At 49.4% G+C, this 27,920-nt stretch overlaps 1 long non-coding RNA gene across 1 annotated transcript; it reads left to right on the plus strand.

The window, feature by feature from the left end:
• The first annotated feature begins 365 nt into the window (after nt 1-365).
• On the plus strand, nt 366-27,920 carry LOC123861104 (uncharacterized). The gene is made up of 4 exons (XR_006794954.3): nt 366-738; nt 2,868-3,045; nt 24,825-24,990; nt 26,276-27,920. It is a non-coding gene; the product is annotated as an uncharacterized LOC123861104 (long non-coding RNA).

Here is a 27,920-nt window from a genome sequence, read left to right on the forward strand (position 1 = left end):
AGAGTTGAGAGTGGAATCCGGGCATGCCTCCCTTGGAAGGCGAACTCCGTGGTCCACGTGGCGCTGCAGTCTGCGTCCCCTGGGGCACCCCGACTCTAGGGTGCGCTCGCTCGCCGAGAAGAAAAGCGTTTGGCGGGGAAACCTCAAAAAACAGCGCAAGCAGGCACGGGGGTGCGGAGGAGCCGGACCAGAGAGAGGCATGCAGCGGCTGCTCACGCCGCTTCTCCAGCTGCGCAGCGTCTCAGTTCCCGAGGTCGACACACGGGGGAGCCAGAGCCGGCCAAGAGCTGCCGGCGGGAAATACCGTAATTGCCTCAGTTGTGCGCACAGTAGTCCGCCGCCACCGCGGGCGCAAGCGTCACGGAAGCCGGAGGAGCGTGAGGAGCTAGCCGCCGGGGATTACCGACCGTATTCCGACCTGAGGTTGGCTGGGTCCGGCCGCCGCGGAGGAGGCTCCGCGCGGAGAGGCGGTGTCCCGCCCGCAGGCTCCGGGTCTCTCGGAGCTGGTCCTCCACGCCGGCTTCCTGCCGCTCTGTTTTCTGAGGTTTTCCCCAGAAGCGCGGCGCAGGTCGTTGACCGCCAGGCAAGGACTTGGCCCCTGGGGGGCAGGGTGACGTGCATTTGAAACACTGCAGCTCGGACGGAGCAAATGCTTCACCCAGAACTTCCAAAGGCCTGATTTCCCAGAGGAGTTTGCCTGGAGGAGGGCGGGGATGACCCCGAGTTGTGGGCCAGGAGGTGAGGCAGCGCCGTGTGGACGAGGCCGCAGAGCGGGTCAGGGTGCCACCTAGACCCGTGGGGTCTGCGCCCCAGCCTCTGTGAGAAGCCACGGGCAGTATCCAGAAGCAGTGCCCCGGGCTCTGCAGGGCTCTGCCCGCCCAGGCGGCGTGGCTCAGGGTGGGGGCAGGAGGGGCTGGGGCTGGGGCTGGGGCTGGGGGAAGGATAGGGAAGCACAGCGAAGAGAGAGGAAAAGGGAAGCGAAGAGCGCAGAGGTGGAGCTGGGCAAGACTTTCATTCTCCAGGCCTCAGTTTCCTCATCTGGAAGGTGGAGATAATAATACCACTTAATGCTAAGGGCTACCGTGAGCATTCAATGAGGCAGTGTTCTAGAAAATGCTCTGGAACCAATGCAAAGGCTAGGCAGGAAACCTCCTCTACGGAGGCCTCCCTGATTGTCTCAGACCCCAATGCTGCTGTCTCCTGGGGGCTCCCAGAGCCCATGGTCCAGCTTTCTGTGCCAGCCCTATAGCCTTGATGGGGTGACTGTTTATTTTGCAGTTTATTTTGCAGCTACCCCTCCCCCACACACACACAGGATACCACTTTGCACCCCCCATCCCTACCAGACTGAGTTTTTCAAGGCAGACATGGTGCTTGATTCATCACTATATTAATTCAAAAACAAGGCCAGATAATACTTTTGTTCATCTAAAAAAAATAATAAGTACAAAGAGACAGAGTTGTGAAAACAAATGCAGTGGGGGTGGGGGATGGGACCAGATATTGAAACAATTTGACCAGAGCTATCAGAATTTTTTTAAGTGTATATATACTTTATCCTCAACTCCATTTTGAAGAATCTGCACCACAGAAATAATAGCAGTGCTAGGGCAAAGATAAATGTGCAAGGACATTTGCTGCAGTGTTGTTTGCAACTGTAGGAAAGAACTGGAAACAACTCGAGTCCACCAGTAGGGGTTGGTGATCATTTTACAATATATGTAAATCAAAGTTTAAGGCCTTAAACTTTTTTTTTTAAGATTTTATTTATGTGTCAGAGAGAGAGAGAGGGAGAGAGCACAGGAGTGGCAGGTAGAGGGAGAAGCAGGTTCCCTGCTGAGCAAGGAGCCCAACTCAGGACTCGATCCCAGGACCCCGGGATCATGACCCGAGCCAAAGGCAGACGCTCAACTGACTGAGCAACCCAGGCCTCCCTGTATGCCTTAAACTTATACAATGATGTATGTCAGTTATTTCTCAATAAATCTGGAAAAATTAGAGGATGATGAAATAAATTGAAGTACAGCCATACAAGGCAATACTGAGCAGTAGTTAAAAAAAGAAATGAATGGGTCTGTAAGTGCTGAGGTAGGAAGAATGTCTAAGAGATAGCAAGAAAAAGAACAATAAGTATAGTGTGAGTCCATTTCTCTGAAAACATTCTCCCACAGCTACCTTCCAGTCTTTGTCAAATCTCCCTTGTCTGTCTCAGGATGGCAATCTGGCAGATCCTTTGTTTTGCAGCCTCTTAAGGATATTAAAAGTCTGCTCCAACCCAATTTAAATTCAAGTTCTTTGCATCTCCAAAGTACATATAGCACAGATCCATACCAGGCTTATCATTTTAACACATTTATTTCCCACCATGGCCCTCTGAAAGAGGTGCTATGATTATCATCCTCAATTTACAGATAAGGAAATTATAGGACAGAGAGGTTAAACAGTTTTCCCAAAGTCACACAGATCACAGATGGCAGAACCAGTGTCAGAATCCATGCTCTTAACCACTCTGTGTGTCACTCTTGGCTCATAGGACTACAGATGGTACTTTTTCTTGGTTCAGGCTTTCCCTAGGTACAGTATATATCATTAATTAGATATACTAGCCTTTCTGCTGATGAGGGACAGATGGATTGTTTCCAGCGTCGTGCTATCTACCACAAACATTGCTGCAATGAACTTCTTTGGTCAGGTGTTTTTGTGCACTGTGCAAACATTTGGTAGGTTAGATTCATAGAGGTCAAATTGCTGGGTCAAAGGATAAATTTAAATTTGGATAGCTGTTCTAGATACCTATTGCTATATGGCAAACCACCCCCAAATGCAATGTTTAAAACCACCATTTTATCTTATTCACAATTTTGCAGGTGAGGAATTCAGAAAGGGCTCAGCTGGATGGTTTGTCTTTCCTTCTCTGCCAAGCCGGCTTCATCACTCACATGACAAGGCCTTAGCACTTCTTGACCTCTCTCTGCAAATGATGTCATATCCTCCAGGGCTCCCCCACATGGTTTGGGCTTCTCACAACAGGTCATTGCAGTTCAGGTAAGAGGCAGAACGTTGAATCTGCTGGGCAAGTTAAGGGATATGCTTGGAACTAAAACAGTATCACTTTTGCTAGATTTTATTGACCAGAGAACTTAAAGACCAGCCCAAATTCAAAGGAAGGGATCACCGACCTCCTCTCTCTAGGGGAGAAGTGTCAAAGAATTTGTGACCACCTTTACTCCACCACAGTAGCTGTTTTCAAAATTGCCTTCCAATATACTGGTCAATTTGCATTCCCGCAGTGTTTGAGGTTGTCTCCCCACACCCTCACCAACACTATACATTGTAAAACATTTCATTGGTGCCAATCTAGCAGTTGAAAATGGCATTTCATTGTTATTTTGTTATATGTTTCTTTCATTATGAGTGAAGGTGAGCATCTTTTCATGTATTTACTGTTCATCTGGAATTTTTCTTTCCTTGTGAATTGCCCATTGACTTCTAAAATGTATATATTAAGGAAATTAGCTCTTTGTCTGACATTCTGTTACAAATAGTTTTCCCAGTATGTGGCCTTTTGACTTTGTTTTTTAATAATTTTCTCCATTTGGGTTTAAAAAAATTTTTTTTTTATGTGTTCAAATAATCAGTCTTTTACTTTAAGACTTTTGGGTTTTGTGTGGTGTGTTCCTTCCTTTTTTCAGAATTTTCCTGCTAGTTTCAAATGTTTATTTTTCCAGAGGAAGATTAATATCATTTTCTGAGGCTCCCTCCCCAATCTTGTTGGTATTTGGATTGAAATAGCTTTCAGTTGATAAACCCCTTAGAGAAAATGCACAACTTTACAATTGGAGGGCAGGGGTGGTCATCACCTTGTTTTGAGTCTTCTCTTCTGTAGGACATTGAGGCTTATTGAGGGGTGGCAGTACCATCTCAGGGAGGCCCCAGTACCCCAGGCACCTGTGGGGGAGGGAGCCCAAGAGCCCAGCAAGGGCCACCCTGAGGTCAGGTAGGCCCTGCATAGGCCTGTCCCTGGGAACCCAAGGCTTGGCCAAGGGAGGCCTAGAATAGAACCCAAAGCTACAACTCTGGACCTACATGCAGGGTGAGTTCAGGCCTCCCTAAAGGAAACATTCCTTGGAGGCCCAGAAGAGGGGCCAGATGTTTCCTCAAAGAGCCGATTCATGAAGTAGGAGATTTCACAGAGCAGCGCCTTGTTCAAGAAACCAAGTAGTAAGGCCTTTGCCAAGGACAGTCCTACTGGTCTCAACATCACAGCCTTGGGGAGAGGCAGGGATCTGCTCTGGGAACCACAGGTACGGATGGTGGCTCTGAGCACAGGCCTTCAGGCTTGCCTTCCCAACCCTGCTGGTCTCCACTGGCTTCTCTCTAACCCCGTAGCCTCAGACAGCAGCATCCAGCCCCCCCTTACCCAGGCAGGGGCCCAGAAGCTTGCCCAGAGGCACCCAGGGAGACTGAGTGGGCACTCATGTATTCCGGGATCATTTGTTGAGTGCCTGCTATGTGCCAGTCTGTGTCCTTGGGATGCATTAGACCAAAATTCCTGCCCTTCTGGAGCTGATAGACATAAAATAACTGTGGTGAAAATGTAAAATGTCAGGAGATAAGTGCCATGGAAGATAAGAGAGCGAAGTAAAAGGACTTGGGGGCTGGGGGTGGGAGCAGCGGAGAAGGGAGTTGGAGGGCATCCATTTGCCCTTCAGCCTGGCTCACCAGTGGGGGTACAGGAAAGCCGGCAAGGAAAGCAAGATGCTCATTCCCCTGGCTCCTTCTCTGAAGGGTCACAGCCCCTGCCTGGGGACCTTCTCCCACAATAGTCTCTTTCCTGTTTTCAGCAGCCATTTCCTTCCCTCCCCCTCAAGCCTGGGAGTAGTAAAGGTGCCCCATGCCCCCACACCTGGGCATTGCACTCTCCCTTGGGGTGTCCTTATATCCCATTCACACCTTTGTGAATAGTCCTCGGATAATCCTAATTGGAGTGCTATATTCTGCTGGAACACTGAGAAATACAGTGGCATTTGAGCAGCCTGGAAGACAGGAAGGCGGTTTGCCATGTAGATACCTAAGGGAAGGGTGTTCTGGGCAGAGGGGATTACCAGTGCAAAGGCCTGGAGAGGGGAAGGTATGTCTGAACTTTTTTTTTTTTTAAGATTTATTTGTTTATTAGAGAGAGAATGAGCGGGTGGAGGGGCAGAGGGAGAATCTTCAAGCAGACTCCCTGCTCAGCAGGGAGTCCGACATGGGTCTCGATCTCGTCACCCTGAGATCGTGACCTGAGCCGAAATCAAGAGTCGGATACTCAACCACCTGAGCCACCCAGGCGCCCTGGTGTGTCTGAACATTTTGAAGAAAAGCAAGAAGCCAGAGTGGATGGAGCAGAGGGAAGGGCAGTGGAGTAGCACATGGTATCAAAGAGGTGTGTATTGGGAGGCAGGGCCACTGGAGGCCCCGACTGGGGAGACACTGTTCTTAAACACTATTGTTCTGGCTGCTGTGTGGAGAACCAGCTATGGGGGGTCAGGGATGGAAACAGAGAGGCCAGTGACGGGACTACTGCAGTATGCCGGGTGGCTGAGATGGCAGTAGGGAAGAAATGAACCCATAGGATTTGCTAACGGGTTAGATGTGGGGTGCGAGAACAAGGAGGCAAGGATGCTTCAAGGTTTCTGGCCTGTGGATTTAGCAGGGCTGCTAGGTTTCTTATGGCTTCCCTGCATCCATCCAGCCTAGCCTCCCCATGCTATCCCCCTGGGGGCTGCAGACCCATCTCTTCTAGGGCACGCCTACTGGCCTGGTAGCCACTTCTAGGAGGGGTCCTTGAGCAGGTCTCAGCCCCCTCTACTTGGTACCATCTCTCTGCTGGTCCTTGGTCCAAGGTTAGGAGTGGATTCTGCCCCTGGGGCACTGGGAACAGAGGCAAAGCCAGATCCCAAGAGGCAGCCCCAGTGAGTTGACTGTTGCCCCTTTAGTGACATGCTTTCTGGGGTACTCCCAGATCCAGTCTTCAGCCTGGGCCCTGTGGGTCAACCAGACCTGAAAATGACCTTCTTCTTCCATCACTCTCTCAGCTGGCTTCCTCTCAGGCTCCAGGCCTCTGCGGGGCCGTTTGAGTCCTCAAGTGAAGAGCCTGCCGAGGGGTAGCCCAACCCTTCCTCAGGGACTTTGTCAGCCTTGGCCCCTCCTGCTGGACCAGGTCTTTCAGAATTCCGGTTTGGAGGGCCTCCTCTCACAGCATCCTGTGGGGTCACTTGGCGAGGCTCTCACTGCCCCAGCCACTGGATACCAGCTGAGTGCCTTCTGGACCAGCCAGGCCTGGCCTCCATTGATAACAGCACCACCATATAGACTTCCCCTGAGCCGGCTCCATGCTGAGCTCTCCTCCAGCCTATCCACCCAAGTCAGCTGGGGTCCATCTAGCACAGATGGCTGGTTGTAAGAGTGGGTTCTGGGGTGTACACTCTCCCACTCATCTGCATCTGGGCCTTGGGCAGTCACCCAACTCTCCAAGCCTCCATTCCCTAAGCTGACCTCCTGGTGTCCCTTCCACATTGGTGATCCTCATAAGTACTTTCTGAACAAGTTACTGAATGCAATGTGCTTAACACATGCATGACCCACAGTACGTACTCAGTAAAAGTCAGCTATTTAAATCATCCCCATCTCCAGATGAAGAAACTGAGGCTCAGAGAGGAATGGAACTTGTCCAGGGCCACAAGACTGGGAAATGGTGGAGCCAGTTTCCCCTGTGTCCTGACCCATCCATCTACCCTCACCCCTGCATTTGTCCCCTTCTTCCCTGCTGCTGTGAGGCCAGCACAGGGTACGTGTCAGCCCACGAGGAAACAAATGGAGAAGCCAGGAGCTTACACTCTGAGAATCCCTAGAGGAGGGGAGGCACCTGTCTTCATGGGAGATACAAAGATGAATTAAACACAATCTCAGCGCACAAGGGGCTGCCCAGTCTGGAGCTGGGAGCCACAGTGCTCCAGAAGCAGCATCCTTCCCTACATAGAGGATCCAGGAAACCTCCGTGGAGGGGTGACACCTGAGTTTCAGGGGCACAACTGGCTCGTTGAATCATACAAGTCACAAGAAATGGTGACCACACAATCTGAATTTTTAAAGACAGTCCACGTTTTAACCATTCTGTCCCATTTTGGGGTAAAGCATCAAGCACCCCAAAGAATCCAATATGGTAGCACCAAATTGACTTCTCACAACCAGGTAGGTCACAAAAATCCATATTACTTCACATGTCCTAAGCTTAACTTGGGGAAATAGGGCCAGGTACACAGATGCCACCTTTCCCAGCTTCATGGGTGTGTGTATGTCCACAAAGACACTAACACCAGCCAAAGCTAAGGGTCACCCACTCTCGGGTCATCCAGTGACTCACTGGCTTGAGTAGGCACCCACTGCCTGCTCCAGCAATGATCCAAACCCCAGCACTGGGCACTGTAATGTCTGGAGGGGCTGTGTGAATCCTCAGAGAAAACAGACTCTTGCCGTGTATACTTCTTGTCAGGATCAGGGGCAAGGCCTGGTATAGGCAACACAAGATTTTGGCTAGAGTGTCTCTGACCAGGGCTGCTGCCCAGATACAGTGGCTTTGCTCCCTCAGCACAGCTTTGCAACCTTAGCATTTTGCTTTTCAGGTTGACTCCTGCCAGGACTTTTGGTTTCAGTTTCTGAGAGCCAAGAAACAAGTCCTGCCCTTTTCCCTCTGCTGTCCTTCACACTCTCCCTCCTCCTCCTCTGTCTCTGCCCTTCCTTCCCTTTCCCTCCCTGGTGAGAAATGGCCCCCTGGTCCCCAGCTCTGTGAGAAAGGATAAGGAAAAGAGGGGAGGGGAGGGGATAGAGAAGTGAAGAGAATCACCAGAGAACTCGCTCCATTTTCAGGGCTGCTCACAGTTGTGCAAACTCTGCACTGTACAACTCTAGGGGACGCAGTCACCTTGATGCCACCAAAGTTTGCATAATTAGCGCACTTTTCAGGAAGATCACGGTAAAGTGTCCTGGGAAGAGGCATTTTTTTCCCCTGAATTGTCTGAAGTGCTTCAAGTGGAATTGAAAGGGCTGAATGTATTTTGACTCGGATTCCCCCAGAAGCCCCAAGCTATCGCCTGTCCCACAAGCCACCCCCAAGTCCTTGCACTCTAACCCACTTGTCCCTCACTGCTCAATTTCTCAGCTGGGCTAGAGCTCCAGTGAGAGACTGGTTCAAAATAGGAGGGCCAGTCACCTCTAGGGCAATCCGTGGACCCCAAACAAAACTCTTCCTTTCTAGGCCTCAGTTACCCCACCTGTAATATGTGTAGTGGGCAAAATGATCAATAACAGGCCCTCCAGATTGAACATCTTGAGTTTGTGCCTGGGAAGCAGATAAGTTACAGTTGAATTCAGCCTCAGGGTCCCCTTTACCCAGGGAGAAGGAGGTAATTGTTCCCCTGCCTGCAAGCAGAGCACTGGAGGATTCTTCCACTGTGGAATGATGGTGGGAGCCCCATGATGTCACACAGAGAGGCTGTGTCCCCGAACCTCTCTAAACCTCAGTTTCCTCCCCAGTGAAATGGGGGTGTTAATACTCACCTTGCAAGTGGCTGTGAAGAATAAAGGGAATACTATGTGCAGTGGTGCTGGCAAGAGAAGGTGCTCAGAGGGTAGAGGAGAAGGCCCTGGAGCCCTAACTGAGGCTAGGCCTGTGGAGGACAGCAGGACCCCCAGGCCTGGCCACTGCCTGAGCTCAGGCTCCAGGGCAGGAAACCTACCTGGTTTCCTTTGGGCCCGATAGGCCACCCCCTATCCTTCCTCTACTGTGGGCTACCCCACCCCACCCCTTGCATGACCACACTTCCGGCTGTATGCTTAGGGACTGCACAGCTCTGCAGGAACCCCCAAAAGCCCAAACCCCTTAGCTTGGCCTGCAGGCCCCACCCTCTGCCCTACCACTTCTGCTGCTCACCAGCAACCTTGAGTTACCTGACACCCCCAAACAAGCCGCATTGTCACATCCCCAAGCCTTTCCCCATGCTCTGTCCCTTCCATGTCACATGTGTGCCTCCTCCCCTCTCCATGCCTCACAAGAGAGCTAAATCCCACTCATTGTTTAGAGGCCAGCTCAAATGTCACCCACTCTGGGAAGCCTTTCCCTGTCCTTCCAGTAAAGAAAATAATCACCCTTCCTGTTGGCTCCATCAGCTCAGGACTCCGTTAGGAGTGCTGTGGGGCTGAGTCAGTCGTGTCCCTACGGAGCCTCAGTGCCCTCATCTATTAAATGGAGGCAAATCACCTATTCCCAAGGGGGACGGTGTTGGAGGACTTCAATAAAAGGGGACACATGAAGCCCCTAAGCATAGTGTGGGCATGCAGTCCATGCCCAATAAACCCTAGCTGACCCTTCAATTCCAGCCCCCCAACCCTGCAGAGAGCGGGAAGGGTGGGGCAGGCATCCTTTCCATCCATTTATTCCAGCTCTTTTCAATGGGTCCTCAGGTTCCCGCCCAGGGACGCAGCCAGCCCACCGCTCATTGGAGGCCAACAATGATTGACAGGCTCCAAACCCAATGATTGACCTAGTCCTTCCTGGAGCAGGTGGCCCACCCTACTGCCCTCTTTAGAGCCACTGTCTAAGGAAGGCAGAGGCCAGGAGTAATGCGGGGGGGGGGGGCGGGGGGGGGAAAGGGCGCGCGGAGAGGTCTGATTTCCATGGGTCGCCTTAAGTCGGCCTGTGCAGCCTGACCACCCCACTGATGACTCAGGTCTACTCCCCACCCTTCCCCTTCAGGAAGAGGCCCTGTCATAATCGTAGTTGTGCTACCTAAAAATAGCTTCAGTTCACAGATGCTACATGAACACCAGGCCTTTCCACTCAGGGAAGAGGAAGGCTGGTTCCCCAGTGCACTCCCCCCTCAGCCCCTCTTCAAAAACAGATCCTCTGGGGTGGAGTCCTAACCCTTCAGCAGCTGCTTCCTCCCCCGCGCTTTGGTGCTGAAGGCTTTTTGCTGCTTTGCAATCAGCTTCTCACATGCTCTCATTGGTCCTTTACATCAGAGAGATGGGGCAGGGCAGCAGAGGTTATTGTACCCATTTTGCAGATGCAGAAAACCAGACCAAGGGAGGGGAGTTGACTTGCCCACGATCACACAGTGAGCTGGTTGTGGAGCTGAGGTATGGGCACCTGACTCCTCCTACAGTATTCTTTCTGCCCCAGCATATGTCTCCTCCTCAGAAAATGCGGCGGTCACAACCAAGGCAAAAAGAGAAAGGGGAGGAGAGAAAGGCTGGACGGAGCACAGATTTGAGAAGCAAGACATTCTTTTTTTTTTTTTTTTCCAAAGATTTTATTTATTTATTTGAGAGAGAGAATGATCCTGACTCCAGGATCATGACCTGAGCCGAAGGCAGTCGCTTAACCAACTGAGCCACCCAGGCGCCCGAGAAGCAAGACATTCTTGCGACAGATATTTGTGAAGCTTCTACTATGTGCCAGGCACCATACTGGGCACTAGCGATATAGCAGGGAGCAGAGAGTCTACTTCCTGCCCCCATGGAGCTCTACAGTTTGATGGAATGAGAGTTAACATTCACTGGGCATGTTCTTTGTACCAGATGCTTTACAAAGCACTTTTACATGGGATATATAATTTAATTCTCACTAGCATACCCATAAGGTAGCATATTGGACATTTGTCATTTATGTTGGCCACTCAGCATCTGAAATCCCTTCCTATGTGTGGGGTATTCTTCACTTGTGAGGAAGAGCCCAGCTTCCACCACTGAGACTAAATATGCCAGATGCCCCCTTTCCCAGCCTCCCGTGCAGCCTGAGGCTGGACGTGTGACCAACCTGACCAATTAGCACAACCACCCCAGACTCCTTGTTGAGGCAGTGACTGTACGGATCCATCATGGCCGTCAGTTAAGGACAACAGGAGCCCCGTCTGGTTTCCAGAGGCACCAACAGCCATTCATGGGGCGGAGTCCCTCACTCACTGCTGGTGGAGCCAGTGTCTATACCCAGTGGCAGCGGGTAGTGCTGTCCCTCCAGCTGTGAGGAGAGACTGAACATTGGAGCTAGTGGAGAAAGGAGAAAATCCTGCCCTGCCCGCAGGGGGGGATTCCTGCTGCTTCCCCCCAGAGCAAGTGGGTGGGGCAGAACCTAGAAATGGCAGGGAGTCGGGAGCGGGGGTGAGACTTGCTCTGAGGCCTTCCAGCCTGAGTCCAGTGGTGTGGGCTGGGGTGGAAGGGGGCACTGGCTGGTCTCAGAAGCCTCTACCTTGTGGCTGCATAATCATCCCTGCCTGAATCCCTGGAGAGCCCCCGTCTGTTCTCAGGCTGCACTTTTCTCCCACTCACCCTCCTTACCATCCCACAGATCCAGGCCTGGTTCTAGACCTTTGACCTCTTCCTGGACACCTGTAACAGCTCCTCCTTGGTCCCCCTGCCTCAGCTTTGCGTCCTTGTGTCCACTCATACCACCCTTCATCCTGGAGTCAGGGTGAGCCTCTGGGACACAGGACTCACGGAGTCACATCTTTCCTTAAGCACCCGCCAGGGTATCCTCACCCACAAATGCCATGCCTGGCACTCAAGGCCCTTAAACCCCCTGACTATGCACATCAATCCTCCAGCCCCGTCCCAGAGCTTGGCCCCACACCTCTCTGTCCAGTCATCCCTACTCCATTGCCACTGTGCCCCGCCCTGCCCCTTGCACTTTCTTGCACTGCTTTTGCTTGTGCCGTTCCTCCGCTAGGAATGCCCTTCCCCATCCCCTCTACTCATCTAATAAAATCTCATTCATTCTTAAAGCAGCTTCAAATGTCAACTCATCCATGAAGCTTCCCTCAACCCCACCTTGACTCCTAGTACGAGTATTGATTCCTTTATTTTGTCGAGGAGAAGTTCTGTGGTATTTTATAGTTGCTACTGGCTGGATCAGGTACTTTGATGTGAATGAAGAAAGCTGTGCCTGTGGGACCAAGAACCTGGGCTCTTGGTCAGACAGACCCAGGTTCAAATCTAGGCTTTGCCGTTTACATGCTGGGCCAGTTCACCTCTCCAAGCCCCTTTTCTTCAGCTTCATTGGGCCCCCATGACAAATTAGTGGTTTCCATGTCAGTCTGCCCTGTGAACTATGAGCAGCCCCTCCAGGCCCAAGATCGTCTGGGGCATGGGGGCCTTTGCTATCCAGTGAAGCCCCCTCCGGTCTCTATGTCTCAGCTCCCCCACTTTCAAATCCACTTTCCACTCTAGAAGCATGAAACAGGTCAGAGCAGGACAAAGTGAGAGCCTCCAGTTGGGCATCTCATGCACCCAGGGAGAAGTGCATAAGTGTGCCCCATCTGTGTGCCTAGATGCTGACAAGTACAGCTGTGTACAAATTTGGGGGTGTGTGTGTATGTGGGAATACATGTGCTTGTCCCTGTGTATGTGTATAGCTGCTGTGGTTGTCAGTTCAGAGCAAAAAAGCCCACACTTCCTGTTAAGAATCAATTAGAGCATTTTTACAGAAGCCCCACGTCTCCCCGGAAGTGTCATCAGAGTTAGGGGAAGAGAGGCGGGAAGGCAGGGCAGGAGGTTGGGAGCAGAGGGCAGGACTCCTAGGTTCTTGTCTCATTCTGCTGCCTAGTCATTGCATGACCCTAAACGAGTCACTGTACCTCTCTGGGCCTCAGTTTCCCTTTCTGTAAAAGGATGGGGGATTAAACTAGGTAATCTCTGAACCCTCCTACTCCCTCATTTTTGGGGACCCAGATTAGCATCCAGAGTATACTCTTCAGGGGAGACACCACTCACAATCCAGATATCCCACCGAGCATATCCCTCACTCTGTTGATCTAACCCTTCCCAGGCCATCCTTGGAAACACCTAGACTCTTCCTTGTGGTTCTATCAGGGAGGGGACAGGAAGGAAGTTTCCAGTGGGAAGGGCTTAGTGGCAACCAGTCTCCCACCCTCATCAGTAACTTCCTCTCGGCCCCCATCCCCAGCCTACCCTACTCCCTCCCAGTTCCCACATCCTCAACCAGAAGAGAAACAAATTAGTTCCTCGATAGGAAAAGGCAGGAGTCCCTGCCCTTTCCACCCACCCCATCTATACTGGGTGAGAATACATGGGAAAGAGTCTGGTTTCACAGTCAATGCTGGCCCCCTCGTTTTACAGATAAGAAAACCCATAGATGGAGAGGGTCAGTGACTTGCTCAAGGCATACAAGTGAGATAGTGGCAGTGCCAGACTGACCCCAGCTTCCCACAGGCCTTTCCGTGCCATCAGGCTGCCCCTCCATGAATGAGGCTCCCTAACTAATTCTCATTTCCACTGAGGGTAGAGCACAAGAACAGGAGCATACACTGCAGCGTAGGGACTTGGAGTAGATGCCAGGAAGCACTTCTCTACCTAGAACTGGTAGACCTGGACGGGTGCCAGAGTAACACCTCCTCCCAGACATGCCTTCAGAGTAGGCTACTCTGGAATGCAGTAGGTCCTTGTGGTTAGGGAGATGGCTCGAGAGACCGGGTTTCCTGCTTAAATTATCTTTGCAAGGAAGGGGGGCAAGATTGCAGAAGGAGGGAGAAAGTTACTTTGGCCAGGTCCCATGTTCAGTGCTCACACCCATGCCCATGACAGCTGTAGGAGAGAGGATCTTCGCTATATAGATCAGGAAACTGAAGCTCAGAGAAGTTAAGTGACTTTCCCAAAGTCATACAGTTAGAAAGTACATTTGATCCTTGGACAACGCAGGGGTTAGGGGTGCGAACCACCCTGGCTCAGCTGAAAATCTAAGTGTAACTTTCGATTCCCCTAAAATTTAACTACTGATAGTGTACTGTTGATCTGAGTGAATCCTTACTGATAGCATAAACACATATTTTGTACGTTATATGTAGCATACACTGTATTCTTACAATAAAGTGAGCTAAAGAAAATGTTTTTAAGAAAATCATAGGGAAGAGAAAATGGATTTACAGTACTGTACTGCGTAAAAAAAAAAAAAAAAAATCTGAATGTAAATGGACCCACACAGTTCAAACCTATGTTGTTCAAGGGTTCATAGGACCTATGTATGGTACGGCCTCAAAATCTTTGTTCTTTCCACTAAATGATTTCCCAAAACATGGACCACAAGATAAATTTAAAAATATAGTCCATTAGGGGCATTTAGGTGATACGTATGTGAACTGTTTTTTTTTTTTCTTTTAATAATGTATTAATCCAAATGTAAATCAGGAAAAATAAATCAGCTCATCAAACTCAATATTTCACAGATATTATTGCTTGGAAATAGGCTGAAAAATTGTTTTTGTTTACTTTTTGATGCCCTTCACCCATTTCTCCCCATCCCTCCAACTTCTGGCAACCACCAATGTCTTCTCTATTTCTAAGAGCTTGGGGGTTTTTTGTTTTTGTTTTTGTTTTTTAGATTCCACATGTAAGAGAGGTCCTATGATTTCGTCTTTCTCTCTCTGACTTACTTCACTTAGCGTAATGCCCTTGAGGTCCATCCATGTTGTTGCAAATGGCAAGATTTCATTCCTTTTTTTTTTTTTCCGGCTTGGCAAGCAATGGTTTATTAAGGAGACTTACAGAGAGAAGTCATAGGTGGCAGCAAGATGAGTAGATCTTTGCTGATTTCATTCCTTTTTGTGCCTGAATAATATTCTACTGTATACATATACTACAGTTTCTTTATCCATTCATCCATCAATGGACACTTAAGTTGTTTTCATCTTGGCTATTATAAATAACGCTGCAGTGAACATGGGAGTACAGATATCCTTTCAGATTAGTGTTTTCTTTTTTTTTTTTTTTAAGATTTTATTTATTTATTTGAGAGAGAGAGAGCACAAGTGGGGTGAAGGTAGAAGGAGAAGCAGACTCTCTGCTGAGCAGGGAGCCTGAAGCGGGACTCGATCCCGGGACCCTGGGATCATGACCTGAGCCCAAGGCAGATGCTTAAACAACTGAGCCACCCAGGCGCCCTCAAATTATTGTTTTCATTTTCTTCAGATAAATACCCAGAAGTGGAACGGCTGGATCATATGGTAATTCTATTTTCAATTTTTTGAGGAACTGCCCTACTGTTTTCCATAGCAGTTGCACCAATTTACATTCCCACCCACAGTACCACAAAGATTCTCTTTTCTCCACACCCTCATCAACACTTATTTCTTGTCTTTTTGACACTAGCCATTCTAACAAGTGTGAGGTAGTATTCCCTTGTGGTTCTGATTTGCATTTCCCTGATGGTTAGTGATGCTGAGCCTCTTCTCCATGTACCTGTTGGTCATCTGAATATCTTCTTTGGAGAAATACATATTCAGATTTTCTTTTTTTTTTTTAAGATTTTATTTATTTATTTGACAGAGAGAGAAACAGCAAGAGAGGGAACACAAGCAGGGGGAGTGGGAGGGAGAGAAGCAGGCTTTCCGCCAAGCAGGGAGCCCGGTGTGGGGCTCCATCCCAGGACCCTGGGACCATTACCCAAGCTGAAGGCAGATGCCCAATGACTGAGCCACCCGGGTGCCCCCCTTTTTTTCTTTATGTATTTTAGACATTAATCCCTTATCAGATAAATGGTTGGGGGCAAATATTTTCTCCTATTCGGTACATAGCCTTTTTATTTTGTTGATAGTTTTCTTTGCTGTGCAGAAGCTTTTTAGTTTGATATAGTTCCACTTGTTTATTTTTCCTTTTGTTACTTTTGCTGTCAGATTCAAAAAACCACGCCAAGACGTGTGTCAAGGGGCTTGTGGCCTATGTTTTCTTGTAAGAATTTTATGGTTCCAGGTCTTATATTCAAGTCTCTAATCTATTTTTTTTTAAACATTTTATTTATTTATTTGACAGAGAGAGAGATAGCGAGAGCAGTAACACAAGCAGGGGGAATGGGAGAGGGAGAAGCAGGCTTCTTGCCGAGCAGGGAGCCCGATGTGGGACTCGATCCCAGGACCCTGGGATCATGACCTGAGCTGAAGGCAGATGCTTAACGACTGAGCCACCCAGGTGCCCTCTAATCTATTTTGAGTTAATTTTTGTATATACGTTAAGATGGTGGTCCAGTTTCATTCTTTTGTATTCTGTCATCCAGCTTTCCTGACACATTACTGAAGAGACTGTCCTTTCCCCATTATACATTCTTGCCTCCTTTGCCATATATGTAGGTTTATTTCTAGGCTCTCTATTCTGTTCCATTGATCTATATGTCTTTTCTTTTGTTTTGTTTTTTAAATATTTTATTTATTTATTTATTTATTTATTTATTTATTTATTTATTTGACAGAGAGAGAGACAGCAAGAGAGGGAACACAAGCAGGGGAAGTGGGAGAGGGAGAAGCAGGCTTCTCACTGAGCAGGGGAGCTCGATGCGGGGCTCGATCCCAGGACCCTGACCTGAGCCAAAGGCAGACGCTTAATGACTGAGCCACCCAGGCACCCCTATGTGTGTGTTTTATGCCAATACCATACTGTTTTAATTATTATAGTTTTGTAATAGAGTTTAAAATCAGCCTGCAGCTTTGTTCTTTGTTCTTCTTTCTTCTTTCTCTACACTAAATTTTGAAAAGGAATTAAAGATTTAAAGAAAAATATTAAATGGAGGGGCACATGGGTGGATCGAGCCCCACGTCGGGCTCCCTGCTCAGTGGGAAGCCTGCTTCTCCCTCTCCCACTCCATCTGCTTGTGTGCCCTCTCTAGCTGTGTCTCTCTCTGTCAAATAAACAAATAAAATCTTTTAAAATATATATATTAAATGGAAAATAGTTAAAGTAACAAAAATCTGGAAAATGATGCGTGAATGGCTGGAGCTTTAGAAACCGTGCTTGAAAGCCCCTGGTCAGAGGCAGTGAATATGGGTCCCTGCCTGGCCACCCTCATTGGCAAATACCTGAGTGACCCCTAGGGGTGGCGTCCCCGTCCAGACCTTGGAGCCATGCAGCCCTGGGCCCAGGTGTGTGTGGACGGCCCAGTTCATCCTGAGTAGCGCCAGTCCCAGGGAGATGTGAGATGGGGAAGGGGATGGTCCAAGCTTCTGGGGAAGGAGGCAGACAGGAAGAAGTATGAGATGCAGCCATGGGGCACCTGGAGTCAGCTCTGAGGAGAGACTGAAGCTCTCCACGTGGCCTGCCCTGTGTGGGTGTCCCTTCCTCCCTCAGTTTTAGGTCCTCATTTTGGGTCCCGGTTCCTACTCTCCTCTGTCTGTATCAGTTTCAGCCTTGCTCACTGTCTGAGGAGCCATCCAGGCAAGAGGGAAACTCTGGGCCTCTTTCAAGAGGCAACTCCATCCCTGGGCGCTCCCTCCTGGTCCTGGCCAAGGGAGTCAGTTCCATACGGCTGAACATCAGGCCTGACAGCTGGCCAGCCTCCAGGGCCCAGGGGACTGAGGGAGGATGCCAAACCCAGAGAAGGCCTGCCTGGCTGACCCTGAAGTCTGGGGTCAGTCCCACAGGGGCAGGTCATCAAGAAGGTCAAGTATGCTCACTCCAAGGCTGACACACAAGAACCCCCGGGGCAGCAGGGCAGCATTTTCCCCGTCAGGAGGAAGCCCTGTTAGGGGGGGCTGGGGAGGAGCTCCATTTTCCTTCAGCCCCTTGCCATTCTCACTCTTGGGTCTGCCCAGCCTGCCTTCATCACTTGTAGCCTATTCCCTCAGGATTGGAATACTGAATAATCATATTCGTCAATAAACATTTCTAGGGCGCCTGGGTGGCTCAGTTGGTTAGGCGACTGCCTTCGGCTCAGGTCATGATCCTGGAGTCCCGGGATCGAGTCCCGCATCGGGCTCCCTGCTCGGCAGGGAGTCTGCTTCTCCCTCTGACCTTCCTCCCTCTCATGCTCTCTGTCTCTCATTCTCTCTCTCAAATAAATAAATAAAATCTTTTAAAAAAATAATAAATAAATAAACATTTCTAGCGTGTTTCCCCCACAAAGCTCTGGGCCGAGTGTTCTTCACATGGGATTTTACTGAATCTTCACAACAACAATGAGGGTAGATCCTGTTATTATCCCCAGATGATAAACTGAGTCTCAGACAAGGGAGCTGTCTTGCCCAAAGCCAAACAAAGGGCAAGTAAGAGCCAGGATTCAATCTGATTCTGAACCTGTGCTGATTCCCTCATCCCTGTGAAGGGAGAGCTCACCACTGGAAAAGAAGTCAGTTCTTCAACTTAGACTTGATCTCCAACTTAAATCCAAAGGCCACCCACTGGGAAAGCCATCCTTGAAGCTTTATCTCTGTCCTCTACCTTAGTGAGTTGATGACCATTGTGACCTTAGCACCATAAATGTTTTCCCCATCAACATCTCATTTAATCCATGCCAACAAGGGCAGATAGGATGCCCATTTTACAGCTGAGGAAACCAAGACCCAGGGAAGGGTGACGATGGGTCCTACAGTGCCCTAGACAACACTACGACCCTCCCCTCTTTTGGGTCTGCCATTCCATCCACACCACCAGCCCCTCTCTCTCAGGACCTGTCTCCCAGAGCACATTTTGATAGGAGGGAGAGGAGTCAGCAGGAGGAACCAAGGTCCCGGAGAGGGAGGGTGATGAAGGGGATAAGTGGGTTGTAAGGAGAGAGAAGAGACTATCTGGGCATTTGGGCCAACCTGATTGCAAACCTCGCGCCTTTGCTAGGCTTCCAGAGCTGCCTGCAGGAATGTAAGGGCCACCCTTTGTGAAAGCAAGACAGCCGTCCTACGTCCTCTCCCCCACAGCTCTCCCACTCGCAGTGTATTCTCTAGCCCAAAGACCTCCAGTTCCTTAACCATTCCTCTCAGGATACTGTCTAATTATGGTGAATGTACATGGAGAGGAAGAAGAACGTGTAGAAGCCTCAGGGCTGTTTCAGTTAAGTTAAACAGTGTAAGAGCCTGTTCTGGGGGGAAAGATGTTTCTGCTAATGGACTGTTAGAAGCATTCAACTGGAGAGCCATGGATTGCTCACTGTCCAGTGATGGTGGGGAGTTGAATTTCACTTGATTAAGTAAAATAACCAGATCGGCATTCAGCTTTCTAATGTAACTGGAAAATAGTCTTTAAAAAAATCAGGATCCACTTTTTATTTTTTTTTAATATTTTATTTATTTACTTATTTGAGAGAGTGAGGAAGCACAAGCTGGCGGGGAGGGACAGAGGAAGAGGGAGAAGCAGGCTCCCTGCTGAGAAGAGAGCCTGACTTGGGGCTCGGTCCAAGGACCCCAGGATCATGACCCCAGCCAAAGGCAGATGCTTAACTGACTGAGCCACCCAGGTGCCCCCAGGATCCATTTTTTAAATGGAAGTGTCTCCCACATATTTCAGGGCCAGCCTAGGTCAGAGGCTCTTAACCTTTGTGTATGTGCCATAGCCTCCTTTGTCATCTGGTGAGACCTATAGACCCCATCTCAGAATAATGTTAAATGTACACAATAAAATAACATAGGATTATAAAGGAAACCAACTAAATTAAAATGTGTTTATCAAAAATAAAAAAATTTTTGATGTAGAAATAGTGCTTCCAGTTGAGGCATGAAATATCAAGATCTAGCAATAGGTCTAATAACTACTGTAATTTTGAAATAGTGATGAACATAAACCATATTTTGAAATATCTGTAATTCTATCAGTGACACCATCACAGGTCCTGCCTACATGGCTGTGGTTTGTTGCCACATCACCGTAGAGAAAAAATTCAGGTAGAGGTCAGTGAAAATAAAGATGTATTTTTTTTCTCTTCCAAATATTTAGATTCCCTGAATTCTATTCTTAGATCTTTGGGGATCCCACAGACCTCAGATTAAGAATTCCTGGTCTAGTTCTATCTTTTATTTTATTTTTTTCTATCTTGTATTTTATAGCATGTATATGTAATTGTATCTAACGTAGTTTTTAAAACCTGATTGAATTTACAAATAAAGTGCCTTGCAGGTAGTAGGTCTTAGTAAAGGAGGGTCTCCTGGGGCTTCTGCTGTGGTTACTCTGCTCAGCATTCTTCTGGAGAAAGTAGAGCCTCTGTTTGCTCACCCAGAAGATGGAGCTCCCAGGACTACATGGAGACACTGTGCCCCAGATGCCTGCAGACGGCTCAGCCCTGAGCCAGGCCTTCCCCCACCCGAATGACTTTTGTGCCCCTACTCAGGCTGATGCCACTCAGCAGGAGAGGAACCAAGTTAGGTCTGGGGTTATTTTGACCGGCTTTCAACCCTGGGGAAGCTCCGGCCTCCCAGGCACTCTGAGGCCGGTCAAGGCCTTCTGCACCCAGGGCCCAGAGCCGCCTGCATCATGGGAATCCCCCGGAAGCCCTTAGGCGCCTGTTTCCCCTCTTGACTCATTCGTGTGAAGGAGGGGCACAGTCACGAGCCAGCGTGACTAGGTCAGCGCTGACAGGCTCACAAGACACTTGGCTGGGAATCAGGCCACAGACATCAGCGGTGAGCTGGGAGGCCTGCAGAGCCCAGGGAACAAACAGAAGCCTAGAGGAGATGCCCACTCCAGCCCCTCGGGCCTCAGGAAGTGGCCCAGCCAGGACACAGGCTCTGACTCCCCAGAGCTCATCCCCCCACTCCTCCTACCCCTTGCTGGCCCACCCTTCCCCCTGCCCAAATTGTCAGCGCCCTGGGGGACTTGTGCCCATCCGTGTGGCCCAGGTCTGCCACCGTCTTCCCCTGCTCCAGAACATTTCCCCCTCATCCTTTCCTTTCTGCTTCCTAATCAAAACCCAGCTGTTCAAATGACAAAAAATTAAAAAAAAACAAAAAACAGTTGTTTTGTGTCCCTTCAGCCTCTGCTCTCTAGGACAATTCCCAGTTATGTGAGGTACATGGAATTTGGAATCAAAGATCCGTATTGTGGGCGCCTGGGTGGCTCAGTCGTTAAGCGTCTGCCTTCGGCTCAGGTCATGATCCCAGGGTCCTGGGATCGAGTCCCACATCGGGCTCTCTGCTCTGCGGGAAGCCTGCTTCTCCCTCTCCCACTCCCCCTGCTTGTGTTCCTGCTCTCGCTATGTCTCTGTCTGTCAAATAAATAAACAAAATCTTTAAAAAAAAAAAAAAAATCCGTATTGAAATATTGGTGCTGATTAGCTACAAAGTCCCCTGCCTCTCTGAGCCTCATCCTGTGTCCTCATCTCCTCCATGGACAAGTTTAAATGGTTGCCCATGTGTAAATTCATAGCTGTTATGAGAATCAAAAACGTTTTTAGATCTGAAATCACTTCATAAACTGTAAAGTGCTTTCATAGCTATAATACAGGGCTCATGGCTGACAAGTTGCGTCAGCCGGGTCTTTCTGGAGAAACGACACAAAGGAATGGCTTAGTGGTGGTGTTTGGTGGAGAGATCCACCTAACCAGAGGGCCCTGCCCCATGTTCCTACCCTTCCCCGAAATCATATCTCAACACAGGCCCTTGTAGGCAGAGTCTGATCTGGAATATGGGTAGGAGTTTGAAAACTCCCACGGAATGACCACCACCCCCCAACCCAAGACAGGAAATGGACTAAGTAGGTGTTGGGTTGATACAGACTTGTTTCTGCTTTAGATGTGATTCACCCAGTTTGTCTCAACCATTGTTGAGGGGAGAGGCGATGGAAGGATAAAACATCTGTTTCTGAGGAGGAAAGCTGGGGGGTGCAGAGCCCGTGTGGCTCACAGGAAGGCATTTTCAAACCGTTTGTTGGCTTGGGGGCCTGGAGTGTGATCTGCTAGGGAATCTTGCAGGGGTTTAGCCCCCAGAAGGCCTGGATCCCAGACCCTGCTAAACCACACCCAAACTGTGTGCCCATGGTCATCTCTGGGCCTACATTTCCTGTCTGTACAAGGCCTGTGATAATCCCCAAGTCAGCAGAATTATCTGAGCATTCATGGGTTCACAAGACAGTTGGGTTGCAAGGGAAGGTGCCCACCCGCCCAGCCTCCCAGTGTTCGCAGCCTCAATGTGCGCCCCCCCGCCAACACCCAGCACAGCACTTCTCTGGGCCTCCAACATGTCTGTCTCCCTGTTGGGCTGATTCCTATGAGCGAGAGAGCAGCGCTTTTTCATCCTATACTTGCATTCACTGTGCACACAGGCCTCATGGAGGCAGGGAGGGCAGTGCACCTGTGATGACTATTCCAGAACTCACACTGCAGCAGGGCCAGATGCCCAGGAAGGCCCCTTCCTCCCTGTGAGGCCAGGATCGCATGTCTACATTGGTGTTGTTTTCAGAGATCTCATTTAGCGTTCCCCCTCTGGGGTCACAGAAAACCTCAGGCCCAGCCAGCAGTTGCCCCAGTGTCTGGGACTGTTCCATCAGTGCCCTTTCTCCTCCTTTGGGGCCAGTCTGATTCAAACCCCAGCTCTGCTGCTGACTAGCTATACCCTTGGGCAACTCACTTAACCATTCTGTGCCTGAGTTTTCTCTTCTGTAAAATGGGAATAATAATTCAATCTACTGCTGGGTAGATGCATATTCAGCTTGATAAGAAATGTCAAATTTGTTTTCTGAGGGGGTTATACCAATTTATATCCCCAATAACTGCCTAAGAGATGTTATGGCCCATATCCCCTTCTACCTCTGTATTGTCAAACTTTGAAACTTTTGCCAGCCAAGGTGGATGTAACATGGTATTCATTATGGTGCTTGTTTGCATTTCTCTGAGTGCTAATGGGGCTGGGTATGCCTTCATATGTTTATTAGCCATATATATTTTCCCTTCAGTCAAATGTCTATTCGTATCTTCAGTTCATTTTTCTCTTGTATTGTTTATCTTTTTGTTTAACTGATTTGTAGGAGTTCTCTATCTTTTCCTATATATTCTTTTTTTTTTTTTTTAAAGATTTTATTTATTCATTTGACAGAGAGAGAGAGACACAGCGAGAAAGGAAACACAAGCAGGGGGAGTGGGAGAGGGAGAAGCAGGCTTACCGCGGAGCAGAGAGCCCGATGCGGGGCTCAATCCCAGGACCCTGGGACCATGACCTGAGCCGAAGGCAGACGCTTAATGACTGAGCCACCCAGGCACCCCTATGTTCTTTTTTTTTTAAAGATTTATTGATTTATTTTGAGAGAGAGAGTGTGTGCAAGCAGGAGGAGGGGGAGAGGGAGAGGGAGAGAGAGAATCCCAAGCAGACTCCCAGCTGAGCAGGGATTCCGACACAGGGCTCGATCCCACAACCTTGAGATCATGACCCGAGCCTAAATCTAGAGCCAGAGGCTTAACTGACTGAGCCCCCAGGCATCCCTTCCTATATATTCTTAATACTAATCCTTTGGTTATATAAAATAATTTCTCTTCTCCCAGTTTGTCTTTTCACTTTATTCAAGATGTCTTTTGATGAGAAGTTCTTCATTGTAACAAAGCAAAATATCAGAAAGATACCATTATTTTTTCTAAAGGTTTTCAGGTTTAACTTTGCAGTTCTTGATCCATCACTCCAATCTAGAGTATGTGGTGTGAGTTAGGAGTTTTGTCTTTTTCTAAGGATAACTGAATTTTCTAGGTGGAACAGTCTTAGAGCCAGTCTTTGTCTTTTTCTTTTCCTGGAGCCAATCTTAACTGATTTTGAGGGGGCCGGGAGGGAGGGCCCAGCTGAAGTCTGACTGACACAGAATTCCATCTTAGCCTGACCAAGGACTTCCTGAGGGACTCACATCCAAGGAGTCTAGAGACAAAAAGAGTCACACTGCATCTTTGCCCACATAGCCCCTGCCTGAGCTCGGCATGAACTATTTTATTAATAGGCGTAACATACGCCTACAGCAAATAATAATACTGAACGATAACAATTCAAATAGTATGAAAAGTATCAAAAGTTAAATTCTCCCACCTCCAGAACCACTGCCCAGAGGTACCACTGTAGTAGTGATTTTTACTTTTTGTGACTTCTCTCCCTGACTGCAGATAGTATGTTTAATGTCTTTGTTTCTTGATGTATCCAGCCTAGAATAACTCTATTCATTGTCTGCTGGGGGGAAAAAAAAGTTCGTTTCCTTACATCTGCCCCATCTCTCCTCCGTCCTCACCCCATTCTCAGTATTTGACTTTGTAAAACTGATGCTAAAGTTGATGCTAGTTCCTCAGTTGCTGCCACGGCTGTATCTCAGGAAGCCCAGCCCTGTGAGGTTGCCGCCCCACACCAGGAGGACGTGGGGAAGGACATCCCATCACCCCATTTCCTGATCGCAGCCATCAGCACTGAACTGGACAGAAGGAAAACAGCCTTTTGGGGCTCTTGCCAACAAGGGTGAACATGAAAAGACTGGGCCCATTTCCTGAGTGGCGGGAGAGCCCTGGGAGAGCGGGAGAAGAATGTTGCTCATGGATTCCAGCTGGTTGACCCTCCTCTGTGACCTTGGGCAAGTCTCTTCCCTGGTCCCTTCATCTGTAAAATGCAGGTTCCTGAGGTGGCTCCCACTGCAGACTCTGCATGCTAAGAATTAGAGTGGTGGCGGGGCGCCTGGGTGGCTCAGTCGTTAAGCGTCTACCTTTGGCTCAGGTCATGATCCCGGGGTCCTGGGATCGAGCCCCACATTGGGCTCTCTGCTCCGCAGGAAGCTTGCTTCTCCCTCTCCCACTCCCCCTGCTTGTGTTCCCTCTCTCGCTGTGTCTCTCTCTGTCAAATAAATAAATAAAATAAATAAATAAAAATTTTTTAAAATCTTAAAAAAAAAAAAGAATTAGAGTGATGGCTCGGGGAAGGACTTTCTGATGAGGAGAAGCGAGGCTCTCCTGAGAGACAGTGTGATGATACAATGATGAGAGGAGCAGCTACTATTTCCTGAGTGCCCCCCGTGGGCCAGGCACTATCCGGATGAATCCTCACAACTCTCAGCTGGGCATTATTCTTCTCATTGAACAGATGAGGAAACTGAGGAGCTGAGAGGTCAGGCAACTTGTCAGAGGTCATGCGGCAGAAGGTCTGTGCCACCAATCAAATCCATCACCAGTCCCGTTGAAGAACTCAGATATATGAAAATGCTGAAAACCTCCAGAGTCCCTCTGGGCCTCCAGAAACAGGTTGGAAGGTAGGAGCTTAACCCTTCCTGAGCTTGTGGAGACCCTGCCTCCCAGACCCATTGTTGGGATTGACCCTAGCCCAGGTCCAGTGGGCCATTCTCAGACCAATTCCTTTCAGGGAGCCTTTTATAGCCAGATAAGAGTGGGTGTTGTTTGGCCTAGGGGAGACCTTTGCTCACCCGCAGTAAGGACCCCAACAGTTCAGACTGGCTTGGGGACTATTCTTTCCCCTAGCCCTCCCCAGAGACAGAGCTGTTCACACTCTCCCCCACCACCATCCTATTGATAGGCATTCTCTCGGCTGTACCACGTCTCAGGGACCTTGGGGACCCACAGGCCTCAGCCTCAGCATGGCCTGGCATTGGCCCCAGCTGGGGCAGGTCTGCTTCCCTTCAGACCCAAGGCTACAGTCCGGGAAGGAAATGAAGGTGGGAGGGGCCCAGAAATGCTGACTTGGTTGGAAGGCTGCCTGGGAGGGAGGAAGCACAGAAAGGCCCAGCCCAGCGCTATGGGCAAAGCCAAAAAAGCCGCCCTGGCATCTCTGCAGATTCAGGGCCAGGGGCCTCTTCTTGACCACCCAGCCCTGGCTTGTGGCCAGGAGGCTGGGGGAAAGGTCTAACTGTATCACACTATAAATAAGGGACTGAACTAGAGTCTGGCCATGGGGGGCCAGACTATGGAGCTTTTTCCCCCACTAGCGGCCAAGTCGGTGGCTGGTGGGCAAAGAAATGCCCATGTGTTAAATAAGCCCCTTCCCTCAGAATCCTCCCCTCAGAGTTCCCTCTGCACTTCGGAGCCCAATATAAAGAAATGAATGAAACAAAGAGGCACAAACAAAACAAAGCTTCTTTCCTTTTCTGTGAGGGCAGGAGCCCCTCCAAGCTGGGGCAAATATAACAAGCCCCCCACAAAAAAAAACAAACAAACCCCCAGAGCCTAGGTCTGAGCTGCTGAACTCCCCTAATATTGTGGCCTGCCCAGGACAGGTGTCTTGTGTGGCCACAAGTGACTAGTCCCCTCACTCTTCATTCTGTCCTGGTTACAGCAATGAGACTAGAAATTGTCCATGTAGGCCAGGGCTTCTCAAACTCAGCACCGCTGATATCTTGGGCCAAATGTTGTGGAGGTTGTCCTATGCATTATGGGACGTTTAGCAGCATCCCTGGCCTCCACCCTCCTAACAGTGACAAAAATACCTCCAGATGTTGCCAAATGTCCCCTGGAGGACAACATGGCCCCCCATTGAGAAACGCTGCTCTAGAGATCCATTCTTTCCTTTTTCTTTGGTAATAGGACTTCTGATTTCCAGTTGGCACACGGTCACCAGGAAGAATGACCAAGAAACTGAAAGATCATCCTTGCAGCTAGGTGTGGCCATTTGATTAAAATCTGGCCAATGAGAGGTCGGCAGAAGTGCAACCTCCAGGAAGTGTCTCTGAAGGGAAGGTGTGTGTCCTTATGACCGCATCTCCCTTCCCAGCAGTTAGAGTACAAGTGATGCGACAGGAGCTGAGTTGCTTGGAAATCATGAAGTAGGAGTCAAGTGATAAGATGGCAGAACAGTAAGAGAGGAGGAGGTCCTAAGTGACCTTGGAGCTGCTGTAATAGGGATGGACTCTACTGCTGGACTTGACTCACATGAGAGAAAACTAGTGTCACTGTTATCTTGGCCTAACTCCCCTGGGGCCTAGATTTTGGCCTCTGATGAACTCTCCTGACACCATGGCCTCTTGTCAGTCACACTCAAATCTAATCCTACAACATCTAAGATAAACTTTGCCATACTTGCGACTTCAATCACCCACTGTCTAGATGACCATGATCTTCAGATTTGCTCCAGCTCAGTTCTGGTAGTTCACTGGACCTCTCACACAGTTGCCATCCTCTCCCCAACCTGTCTTTCCCCCCAGGGCTCCCCATCTCAGGAAAGGGTGCCTCCATAGCCCAACACCCTGTAAGTCATCGATTTCCCTCCCTCCCACTCCAGCCTTCCACATCCACGAGACCCCAAACCCCCCATTCTACCTCCTAGAAAGATTCTACTCCTCTACTCTACTTCCCGTGGCACGGTCCCAGCTCAAGCCCTGACCCCTCTACACCTTGTCCATTGCCACCTCCTAATTGGTCTCCCTGCCTCCAGTCTCCACCCCACAGCCTTTGTCTGCCCTCTTTAAAACCCACCCATGACTCCCCTTGGTCTCTAGGACAAAGTCCAAGCTTTCCGAGTGAACATCACAACCTTCTGCCTTCTGCACCGCCCCCATCTCCCAGGCCTCCACCCCTCCCTCAGCACCTCCTCCTACAGGATACTACACAAAGAATTTGCTTTAGCAAAGGCTATTTTCCTTCTGTCCACCTGCTATTCCCTGTCTCAAATGCCCTCCCCAATTCCTCTGTTTGGTATTACTCTTCCTTCAAGGTGCAGACAAAAGTCACCTCCATGAGGACTTGTCTGATTCCCTCAGCAAGAGAAGCCTGTTGAGCTCTTTTCTGTGCTGCCACAGAATGTGCCCATCTAACAAAGCTTATCCCACTATGCTCACCGAGGGGGGGCTGTCAGTCTGTCTGTCTGTCTCCCCTGACTGGCAGCGAGCAACCTGGGGAAGGATCCCATTTTCTTGGAATCCATAGCACCTAATCTAAAGTAGGTGCCCAACACACAATACTGTTACCCATTTACTAAGCCCCTACTATGTGTCAGGCCCTGAGCTGGATGCTTTATATAAATTGTCTAGTTTTATCCTCAAAATCACCCTGCTGGGAGAGATGAGACTGAGATTCAGAGAGGCTGAGCAGCTGCTTCAGGTCACACTAATCGTGCACAGCAGTGTCAGAGACCGATTCGCCAGCTGCCATACTTGGTTCTCCATTGGCCTAGGGCTTCACCCCCCTGCCAACCCCAGATGTGGTCTCCAGGGAAGCACCAAACCCCACAGCT

This window comes from Mirounga angustirostris, unplaced genomic scaffold (assembly GCF_029215605.1).
Source record: "Mirounga angustirostris isolate CCGP_5_RB_7025 unplaced genomic scaffold, mMirAng1.0.hap1 SCAF_9, whole genome shotgun sequence".
Lineage (NCBI taxonomy): Eukaryota > Metazoa > Chordata > Mammalia > Carnivora > Phocidae > Mirounga > Mirounga angustirostris.